Consider the following 11,643-nt stretch of genomic DNA (forward strand, 5'->3'; position numbering starts at 1 on the left):
TACTTATCCTCTCTCCTGAATTCAGACGCTACTATAGTCAGTCCCTAATTACTTGTCCCACTTTGCTCTTGTTTCTTGGTGACTAACTGTTGAACTGACTTTGTTCTTTGCCCCCCTTTCCTGTTCCCCACTTTCCAGCCTGTCTCACCCTGCTTTAGACCACAAAGTACTAGTTCTAGGATTTTTTTGTAAAAAAAAAAAAGGGGAGAAATAACAAATGAAGAAGTGTCATAACAGGATAAAGTCATTAGGTGTGTGAATCTCACAGTTGAGATTAAGTGGTACTGTACTTAAACTCCCCTGATAGCTACCTCGGTCTAATATATTGCTGTTTTTAAGTTAGAACATATAATTGCAACCGTAACTAGTAGTTTTTGTACGCAATGGTTTTTAAAAAAAAAAATTTATTAATTTATTTTTATTTTCAACAATCACTTCCATAAACTTTTGAGTTTTAATTTTTTCTACCTCTCCTTCTCCTCCTCCCTCTCCAAGACAACACGTAATCTGAAATAGGCTCTACATATACATTCCTATTAAACATATTTTCACATTAATCATGTTGTAAGGAAGAATTAGAACCGATAAGAGGAACCACAAGAAAGAAGAAACAAAAAAAGAAAACTGAAGGGAAAAAAAGAGCAAATAGTATGCTTCAATCTGCAATTAAACTCCATAGCTCTTTCTCTGGATGTGGAGAGCATTTTCCATCATGAACATTTGGAGATCCTTGCATTGCTGAGAAGGACTAAGTCTATCAAAGTTACTCATTGCACAATATGGCTGTTACTGTGTACAATGTTCTCCTGGCTCTCACTTCACTCAGTATAAGTTTATGTAAGTCTTTCCAAGTGTTTTCTGAAATCCACCTACTCATCATTTCTTATAGTACAATAGTATTCCATTACATTCATATACCACAACTTGTTCAGCCATTCCCCAATTGATGGGCATCCCTTCAATTTCCAATTCTTTGCCACCACAAAAAAAAGCTACCATAAATATTTCTGTACATGTGGGTCTTTTTCCCATTTTTATGATCTCTTTGGGATACAATTCTAGAAGTGCTATTGCTGGGTCAAAGGATATGTACATTTGGGTTGGCTTTTTTTGGTTTGTTTGTTTTTTGGTTGGCCAATGGGGGTTAAGTGACTTGCCCAGGGTCACACAGCTAGTAAGTATTATGTGTCTGAGGCTAGATTTGAACTCAGGTTCTCCTGAATCCAGGGCCAGTGCTCTATTCACTGCGTCACCTACCTGCCCCTGGTATGTACATTTTTACAGCCCTTTGGGTATAGATCCAAATTGCTCTCCAAAATGGTTGGATCATTTCACAACTCCACCAACAATGTATTAGTGTTCCAATTTTCCCACATCTTCTCCAACATTTATCATTTTCCTGTTTTGTCATGTTGGCCAATCTGATAGGTATGATGTAGTACCTTAGAGTGGTTTTGATTTGCATTTCTCTAATCAATAGTGATTTAAAGCATTTTTTCACATGACTATAGATGACTTTATTTCTTCATCTGAAAACTACCTGTTCATATCCTTTGACCATTTATTGATTGGGGAATGACTTGTATTCTTATAAATTTGACTTAATTCTCTATATATTTTAGAAATGAGGCCCTTATCAGAGACACTGGTTGTAAAAATTCTTTCCCAATTTTCTATTTCCCTCCTAATCTTGGTTGTTTGTAATCTTGACTTTGTTTATGCAAAAACTTTTCAATTTAATCTAATCAAGTTTATCCATTTTGCATATTATAATGTTCTCTCTCTCTCTCTTTTGGTCATAAATTCTTCTGTTCCCCATAAATCTGACAGGTTAACTATTTCTTGCTCTCCTAGTTTGCTTATAGTATCAGCCTTTATATCTATATCCTGTACCCGTTTTGACTTTATTTTGTCATGTGGTATAAGATTTTGGTCTATGCCTAGATTCTGCCATGCTCTTTTACAGTTTTCCCAAGTAGTTTTTGTTAAACAGTGATTTCTTATCCCAAAAGCTGGAGTCTTTGAGTTTATCAAACAGTAGATTACTATAGACATTCACCACTGTGTCTTGCATACTTAACCTATTCTATTGATCCACCACTCTATTTCTTAGCCAGTACCAAGTAGTTTTGATGATTTCTGCTTTATAACACAATTTAAGATTTGGAACAGCTAAGCCACCTTCCCTAGCATTTCTTCTCATTAGCTCCCTTGATATTGTGGACCTTTTGTTCTTTCCAATGAATTTTGTTATTATTTTTTCTAGCTCTATAACAAAATTTTGGTAGTTTGATCAGTATGGCACTAAGTAAATTAGCTTAGGTAGAATTGTTATCATGTTAGCTCGGCCTACCCATGAGCAACTGATGTTTTTCCAATTATTTAGATCTGATTTTATTTGTGTGAAAAGTATTTTGTAATTGTGTTCATATAGTTCCTGGGTTTGTTTCGGCAGGTAGACTCCTAAATAGTTATAATGTCTACAGTAACTTTAAATGGAATTTCTCTTTCTATCTCTTGCTGTTGGGCTTTGTTGGTAATATAGAAATGTCAATGATTTATGTGGATTTATTTTGTATCCTGCACCTTTGCTAATGTTGTTTATTATTTCAAGTAGTTTTTTACTTGATGCTCTAGGATTCTCTAAGTATATCATTGTATCATCTGTAAAGAGTGATAGCTTTGTTTCTTCTTTGCCTCTTCTAATGCCTTCAATTTCTTTTTCTTCTCTTATTGGTAAAGCTAACATTTCTAGTACCATATTGAACAACAGTGGTGATGGTGGAAATCCTTGTTTCACTCCTGATCTTATTAGACATGCTTCTAGCTTGTCTACATTACATATGATGTTTGCTGAAGGTTTTAGGTAGATGGTATTTATTATTTTAAGGAAGACTCTATTTATTCCTATGCTCTCTAGTATTGTTAATAGGAATTTTTGTATTTTGCCAAATGCTTTTTCTGCAACCTTGAGATGGTCATGTGATTTCTGTTAGTTTTGTTGTTGATATGATCAATTATGCTGTTAGTTTTCCCATTATTGAAACAGCCCTGCATTCCTGGCATAAATCCTACTTGGTCATAGTGTATTATTCTTGTGATAAGCTGCTGTAATCTATTTGCTAATATTTTATTTAAAATTTCTGCATCTATCTTCATTAGGTAAATTGGTCTATAATTTTCTTTCTCTGTTTTGACTCTTCCTGGTTCAGGTATCAGCACAATGTTTGCACCATAAAAAGAACTTGATAAGACTCCTTCTTCACCTATTTTCCCAAATGTAGTATTGGAATTAAATGTTCTTTAAACTTGTGATAGAATTCACTTGTAAATTCACCTGGCCCTGGAGATTTCTTTCCTAGGGAGTTCATCAATGGCTTGTTCAATTTCTTTTTCTGACATGGAGTTATTTACGTATTTTACTTCCTCTTCTGTTGATCTGGGTAATTTATATTTTTGTAAATATTTATCCATTTCACTAAGATTGTCAAATTTATTGGCATACAGTAGGGCAAAATAGTTCCTAATTATTGTTTTAATTTCCTCTTCACTGGTGGGGGATTCACTCTTTTCATTTTTGATATTGGTAATTTGATTTTCTTCTTTCTTTTTTTTAAACTAAATTAACCAACAGTTTATCTATTTTATTGATTTTTTTTCATAAAACCAGCTTTTAGTTTTATTTATTAGTTTAATAGCTTCTTAATTTCAATTTTATTAATCTCTCCTTTGGTTTTCAGTATCTCAAATTTGGTATTTAATTGAGGATTTTTAATTTGTTCTTTTTCTAGTTTTTTTTAGTTGCATGACCAATTCATTGATCTCCTCTTTCTCTGTTTTATTCATGTAAGCATTTAGAGATATAAAACTTCCCCTAAGAATTGCTTTTGCTACATCCCATGAGTTTTGGTATGTTGTCTCATTATTGTTATTCTCTTGAATGAAGTTATTGATTATTTCAATGATGTGTTGTTTGACCCATTCATTCTTTTGGATTAGATTACTTAGTTTTCAATTAATTTTTAGTCTATCTTTCCATGGCCCTTTGTTACATGTAATTTTTATTCCACTATGATCTGAAAAGGATGCATTTAATATTTCTGCCTTTCTGCATTGGATTGTGAGGCTTTTATGCCCTAATACATGGTCAATTTTTGTGTATGTGCCATGTACCAGTGAGAAAAAAATATATTCCTTTGCGTCCCCATTCAATTTTCTCCAGAGGTCTACCATATCTAACTTTTCTAAAATTCTGTTCACCTCCTTAACTTTTTGCTTGTTTATTTTGTTGTTAGATTTATCTAGTTCTGAGGGGGGGAGGTTTACTTCCCCCACTAGTATACTTTTGCTGTCTATTTCTTCCTGTAACTCCCTGAACTTCTCCTCTAAGAATCTGGATGCTATACTACTTGGTGCATGTATGTTTAGTAATAATATTACTTCATTGTCTATGATGCCTTTTAGCAGGATATAGTTTCCTTCCTTATTTCTTTTAATTAGATCTATTTTTGCTTTTGCTTTGTCTGAGACCAGGATTGCTACCCCTGCTTTTTTTTTTTTTTTACTTCAGCTTAAGCATGATATATTCTGTTCCAGCCTTTTACCTTTACCCTGTGTGTGTCCCTCTGTTTCAAATGTGTTTCCTATAAACAACATATTGTAGGATTATGGTTTTTAATCCATTCTGTTATCTGCTTCCATTTTATGGGAGAGTTCATCCTATTCACATTCACAGTTAAGATTACTATCTGTGTGTTTCTCTCCATTCTATTTCCCCCCTGTTTATTCTGTTCTTTCTCCTCTCTCCCTTTCCCTCTTCACTAGAGTTTTGTTTTTGACCACCACCTCCTTCAGTCTGCCCTCCCTTCTATTAGCCCTCTCCCTTTTCTTCCTCTTTACCCTTACTACTTCTTCCTTCCTTTCTATCTCCCACCCTTTTCATTCCCCTTTTCACTCCTACTGCCTATAAGCAAGTTAGATTTCTATACCTAACTGATTATGTTATTTCCTCCTTGAGCAAACGATGTTTATCTCCCTCCCTTCTTTCCCTCTACTATAATAGGTTTTTGTGCTTTTTCCTGTAATGTAATTTACCCTTGTCTGCCTCCTTCTTTCCTTTTCTCCCAGTACAATCTCTTAATTAGATCCTATTAATCCACTTACTTAGATCCATTTAACCCACTTAATTAGATTGCTTTTATCATTACATCAGAGTCAACTTAAACCCACCCCCTCTATCTATGTATCCCCTTTAAGATGGTGTAATGACAATACAGTTCTCAAGAGTTGCAAATGTCATCTTCCCTTGTAAGGATATAAACAGTTTGACCATATTAATAGCATGTTGTTGTTGTTGTTTCTGTCCTGTTAACCTTTTTATGTCTCTCTTGAATCTTGTATTTGAAGATCAAATTTTCTGTTGAGCTCTGGTCTTTTTATCAAGAAGGCTTGGAAGTCCCTTATTTTGTTGAATGTCCATTTCCTCCCCTGAAAGATTACGCTCATTTTCACTGGGTAGTTGATCCTTGGTTGTAATCTAAGCTTCTTTGCCTTATGGAATATCATATTCCATGCCCAACAATCTTTTAATGTAAAAGCTGTAAGGTCCTGTGTAATCCTGACTGTGGTTCCATGACATTTAAACTGTTTCTCTCTGGCTGCTTGCAGTATTTTCTCTTTGACTGGTAATTTTGGAATTTGGCTACTATATTCCCTGGCGTTTTCAATTTGGGATCTCTTTCAGGAGGTGATCAGTGGATTCTTTCCATGGCTATTTTATCTTCTGATTCTAGAACCTCAGAGTAGTTTTTCTTGATGATTTCCTAAAAGATGCTGTCCAGCCTCTTTTTTTCACCATGGTTTTCAAGTAGACTAATAATTTTTAAATTGTCCTTACTGGATCTATTTTCCAGATCAGTTGTTTTACCAATGAGGTATTTTACATTTTCATCTTTTTTTTTCATTTTTTTTTGTTTCTGTCTGATTGGTTCATTAGAGTAATTAAAGTCTCATAGAGCTTCCACTTGCCCAATTCCAATTTTTAACAAATTGTTTTCTGCTATTAGATTTTGTACCTTCTTTTCCTTTTGGCCTATTTTACTTTTTAAGGAGTTCTTCTCCTCAGTGAGTTCTTGTGCATCCTTTTCCATTTGGCCAATTCTGCTTTTTAAGGAGTTGTTTATTTCAGTGTACTTATTTTCCAGTTGGTCAATTATATTTTTCAGGAACTTGTTTTCTTCAGTGTCCTTTTTTCCAGTTGGTCAATTGTATTTTTTAGGGATTTATTTTCTTCAGTGTACTTTTTTTTTTTCCATTTGGCTAATTGTATTTTTTAGGAACTTGTTTTGTACAGTTAATTTTTGTTCTTCCTTTTCCAAGCTATTGACTCTGTCTTGCATACCTCTCATTTCATTTCCCAATTTTTCTTCTACATCTTTTATTTGACTTTTAAAATCCTTTTTGAGGTCTTCCAAGAAGGCTTTTGGGGCTTCAGATCAGTTCATATTCCCTTTTGAAGTTTTGGATGTGGGTTTGTTCACAATGTTGTCTTTCTGAGTTTCTGCCTTGATCTTCCCAGTTCCCATAATAAAAATCTATGGTCATTGTATGTTTCTTTTTGCTCATGGTGTTTGCTTATTTCCTGAACTTTACCCCCCCCCCAAAAAAAAATGAGTTCTCCTAGGGAGCTTCTTGTGCTGGAAGCCCAGGCCCTGGTCACTGGCTTTGTGTGCTGGGGCCTCAGATGCTGGCAGTTGGAGGTTGTAGGGTTCTGGCAGCTTACCTGGTGTTGATCTGGAATCAGTAACACTGAAGCTCTAGTGGCAGGGGTGGGGAGTCTGGCCCCTGGGGGATGCCTGCTCACCTGGGCCTTTTACTCCTTTCTTTGGTTCCTGCTCCCCTAGGTCTTGCATTTCTTTCCTTGGTTCCTGCTCACCTGGGCCTTGCAGATATATATTTTGCTGCTGCAGCATGTTTCTCCATCTGGAGTTTTCTCTCTTGGAGTTGTGCTTCCCAGAGTTCAGCTGAGGCACTGGAAGACTTGGCTGCCAGTGAATGCTGTGGCACATGGTGGTTTTCCGAGCCAGTTTCCACTGGTTCCCCTGCCTGCACTGAGGCACTTGGGGATCCTGGTGTTGGTGTTTGCCTGCTCCACCACTCTGGGGTTCAGGATCTCCCCCTGGTATGCTGAGGTAGGGCTTTCCTCTGGCTTGCTGGGATGCCTCCTGTTCTGTACTGCTCCCCCTCCCCCAGAGCAAGAGGGGTCTTTCACATTAATTCCCCAAACTTCCTGGGCTACCAGACTACTGCACCCTGTCTTTCTGCTGGTTCAGCTGTTCCAGGGCTTTTCCCGGGGCAATAGTTTCTGGGCTTTCAGAGGTCAGTAAAGGAGAGTGAGAACAATTTACTTCTTACTCCACCAACTTGGCTCCTGGCAGCAGAACTCTGGCACTAAATGTTAAATGTAATCAGAGCTGTATATGGTATGAATACTCCTGTGAAAACCTGAGATAGACTGGATGAACTGGAAGGCTAGGGAGAAGGGTTGAGGTTGAGGATTGTTATTTGAATCAGGTGTTAACTTATTGTGGAATACAGAGATTAATTTGAAGGTCCCTACATGACAGTAGGGCAGCCAGGTGGAATAGCAGATAGAGCGCCAGGCCTGAAGTCAGGAAGTCTGATCTTCATGACTTCAAATCTGGCCTCAGATATTTACTAGCTCTGTGACCCTAGGCAAGTCATTTAACCCTGTTTCCTTCATTTTCCTCATCTGTAAAATGAGCTGGAGGAGGAAATGGCAAACCACTCCAGTATGTTTGCCAAGAAAACTCCAAATGGGGTCATGAGGAGTCGGACATGACTGAAACAACACAATATACATCTTTCTTCCTTTAGAGTTCCTTCCATCTAGGCCAGAACTTTATTACTGTGATCTTTTTTTTTGCTGTTGCTGTGTTGTTATATCTCTCTATAAAAAGAAATTTTCATCACAGTCTCAGTCCTCTTGCTTTTTTTTGCCTTCCCCTTTTTCAGAAGACAGATCAGAGGTTAGGAGAATTAAAAGATCAGACCTTGACCCTTGGATAGGAGAGATTTCTTAGAGCCCAAGTACATGGTAGCTAAGAACCTGGATGCAGTTCTGCAGAAGCATTATACTCTCATATGACTATAAGAAACAGAGACAAATAGCAGAAATTCCTGTATCCCAACCTCTAAGGAAGAATATTTTTTAAAAATACTAAGGCAGTGACAGCTCCAGGGTTTTGTCCCTGGTATGTTCGAGTTCAAGAATTTGGGGGCAACAGCTTTTAAAGATAGAAGGGGCAGTTCCTAGGCAGCACTAGCTTTTAAGTCATCTTACCATCCTAATTTGAGAGTTCTGAGACAGCCTTCAAGAGAAAACATGGGAGTTTCTGGACAGCAAAAACTTCTTGGGTGGGGATAAAGGGAGAGGTGGTGGGGGACAGGATCATATCTCTGACTCCAAAGATAAAGAACCAGCAAAAAACCTAAGCCACAACATGGGGAACTGAAATATTTGAACTTTTTCTCTGCTATTGACTGTTTGTGGGCTGAAGCACTTTATGCATTTTCCACCTTGTCAATAGGATGGAATAAAGGCTATACCAGATCCAATATCCATTACTATGTTCGGCTCTTGTACAGGAGCCATGAACCCTTTATAGGAGCTGAGTCTCCATCTATGGAGAGTTAAACAAGATATATTCAAGCAATATATTCTGAGATTTCCCAGAGACAATCCTGAGTCACTCTTGAGATTGAACCTTAGCTATCTATAAGACTAGAGCCTGGAGTACTGCTTCTTGAGTTATATTTGGAAGGGTCATCCAGGATTCCTATAGTTCATAGGAGGGGGGTTGCTTTATTCTTTAGCAATTGAAGTTGCTAGAGGGACTTCTACATTACTTCTGCTTTCCTTCTTCTGAAGGAAGCTCAATATTTTATTTTTTCTGTTATTCATTTCTCTTTTTTCATTTATCCAACACTCTCCCATCCCCCGGGTGTGGAATAGTCCTTAGCAAGTAGCAAGAAATATATGAACCTAAAGGGACTTTATATGTTTTGTTGGGCAAAAGAGTAAATTCAAGGTCCACTCATCTACTAAAGTTCTGGATCTTCACATAAGATTGCTAATTTGGAGAGCATCTAAGAACTATGCATTGTAGACACTGATGAAGACTCCTTGGAGAAGAAAAATAGGAATTACATTTGCCCTTACCCATAAGACTCAAGAAGTTACCTCATCTACTCTGAATGCCTAGACACAGCCCTGGAGGGAAAGAGGCATGATTCTTTCAATTATGTTGCCCAAGCAGAAGGGGAACCACATTGTCAAGTAGTGAGAGCTCCACAACTACAGCCTTCTCAGGGTTTCTGAGAGAACCAGCCTTCAGTTGCCTCATTAGCTTCCATGAGTATGAGTTCTAGTTAGCCTTCTAGTGAGTGAAGAGGCTTCCTAAGCAGCATTATCTAGTTGTAAACAAAAGGATAATGCAGATGCCCCCCTACTCCTAAAGAACAGTAAAGAACTAAAGCCATAACATATGGACTTTGCTCTGCTAAAATAGTGAATTTTTTGGATACTGGGGGTCAAATAGGAAAGGGAAATATAAGTTGTCAGGCTAGATACCTATATAGATATCTGGGGTGAAGTGGGATTCACTTGAATGTCTGGGCATTATCTGTCTAGAGACCCAAGTGTATTTCCCCTCCCAGGAAGTCAAAGCCTTTGGGGAAATATCATGAGACTGGAAACCTGATGGATGAATTCCTGGGGCGATAAAAGGACTCAGTAATGTAGAAGTCCCTCTAGCAACTTCAAGTTCATTTCCCTTCTGATGGGAGGCCAATTCACAGGATGGCATGGAGTCCAGAAAACTATAAAGAGCTATGGAGAAAGTGGACTCACCTGGGAGAGGGGATAGAACTGTACGGACTTTTTATGATTAAAGTAGTCCTCTGTTTTCTGTGGGTGGAATAAAGGCTATACTGTATCCAAAATATATTGTTACCTCAAGTGCTTTAATGGGAGCCAGGGACCAGGTTACCCACATCTCTGGAGACCCACCCAAGAACCACGTTTCCTATATGCAGATTTCCTAAAAGTACCTACTAAAAACTCCAGATGGAACTACAAGCCAAGGAGTTATGATTTTGAAGAATGTCTCCAAGATTGGAACTGGACCATGTAGGAATAGGGTTCTAGGATAAAGGACCTATTAATGACAGAAGTATGGCAGTGGGCAAAATAAAAAAGGCATAAATTAAGGACTGAGTAAGGCTATGGCTAAATTTCATATGCAGGAGGGCATTTGTGAGGGCGATGGGGTTGGCAGCTGACAAGTCATCTTCATCTTTGTTACTGATCTCCCAAGCTAGGGCAGCGAGTATGAATAATCAATCCACTCCATTGGAAAAGCTGACCACATTTGAGTTGGGTGATGGCCACAGGATCCTGGGGTATAGCAGTATGCTTCCATCCATGTCAGGCCCTGGGCAAAAACTCTGATTGTACCATACTATGACTCTGTGTATAACTCAGGGCACATTAACAGTATTTGCCACTGAACACAAGGCAATTTGGGGATCCTTTCACCTACAGGAACTGGATTAAGTTCACAGCTCCATTCTATAATGCCAGATTCTCATCAAGGAAGCTTTATGAATGCTATGTTGTTTTTTTTAACTTACGTACATCCTAAAGAATAGGCTAGTCTCAAATTCTTTCTCTTCCAGTAAGGGAATAAGAAGTACAAAAAAAGCAGTGTTCCCATTATACTTCCAAGCACCCCAATCAGAACTCAACCTAATACACATGACTCTTTACCTATACAAAAAACAACCCATTTCCTTGCACAGCCCTTACTTAAGTGGCTCATTGTGATGCCCCATGAGTAAATGTTGTATTGTCTTGAATCTGAGATGTACTAAACATGACTTCAATGCTGTAATCAAAAACTTTTTGGCAGGTACCTATGTTCATAAACCATGATCTACTTTTATAGATTTGGGATGGAGAGTATTAACCAGAGATGGATATAAGGGAGTATTTTTCAAAATTTACATGATTTTCAACAAAAAAAAAATTGTTCTAACACTGTTATGATGTGACATGAAATATTAAATATTGTCCTTTGTTGAGAGAACTTTCATTTATGACTTTTAGTAGTTGAGATCAGTTTTAACTACTGTTTTAAAGATCTGAAATTAGTTGAATGTGTCTAAGTAACATTAAAATGAAAAAAACTCTGACAGTTATATGGACAACTGTCCATTCAATTGGGGAGGTACCAATTTGGACAGATGGGAGAGAAAAAGCAAAAAGGCATACAAATGACACTATTCCATTTCATTAATTTTGCGAACATTTATTTGAACATTTATTTGAACATTTAAACATCAATAAACATTTAAGATATCAACATATACATGCATAATATAATTGGGTTACGGCACTCCACAACAGATTTACAGGGACGATAACTTAGTTGAATAACTAAGTCGTTTACGGCACAAATTTCACCAGCACCAATCGCGATATAGCCCTTAGCCCCAAATGGTGGTTTTTAACTCTAGAGTTTTATAGAGTTTTACTCTATAGTTTACTCTACAGTTACTTAT

Source organism: Vombatus ursinus, unplaced genomic scaffold (assembly GCF_900497805.2).
Source record: "Vombatus ursinus unplaced genomic scaffold, bare-nosed wombat genome assembly UNPS02014784.1, whole genome shotgun sequence".
NCBI classification, from domain to species: Eukaryota; Metazoa; Chordata; class Mammalia; order Diprotodontia; family Vombatidae; genus Vombatus; species Vombatus ursinus.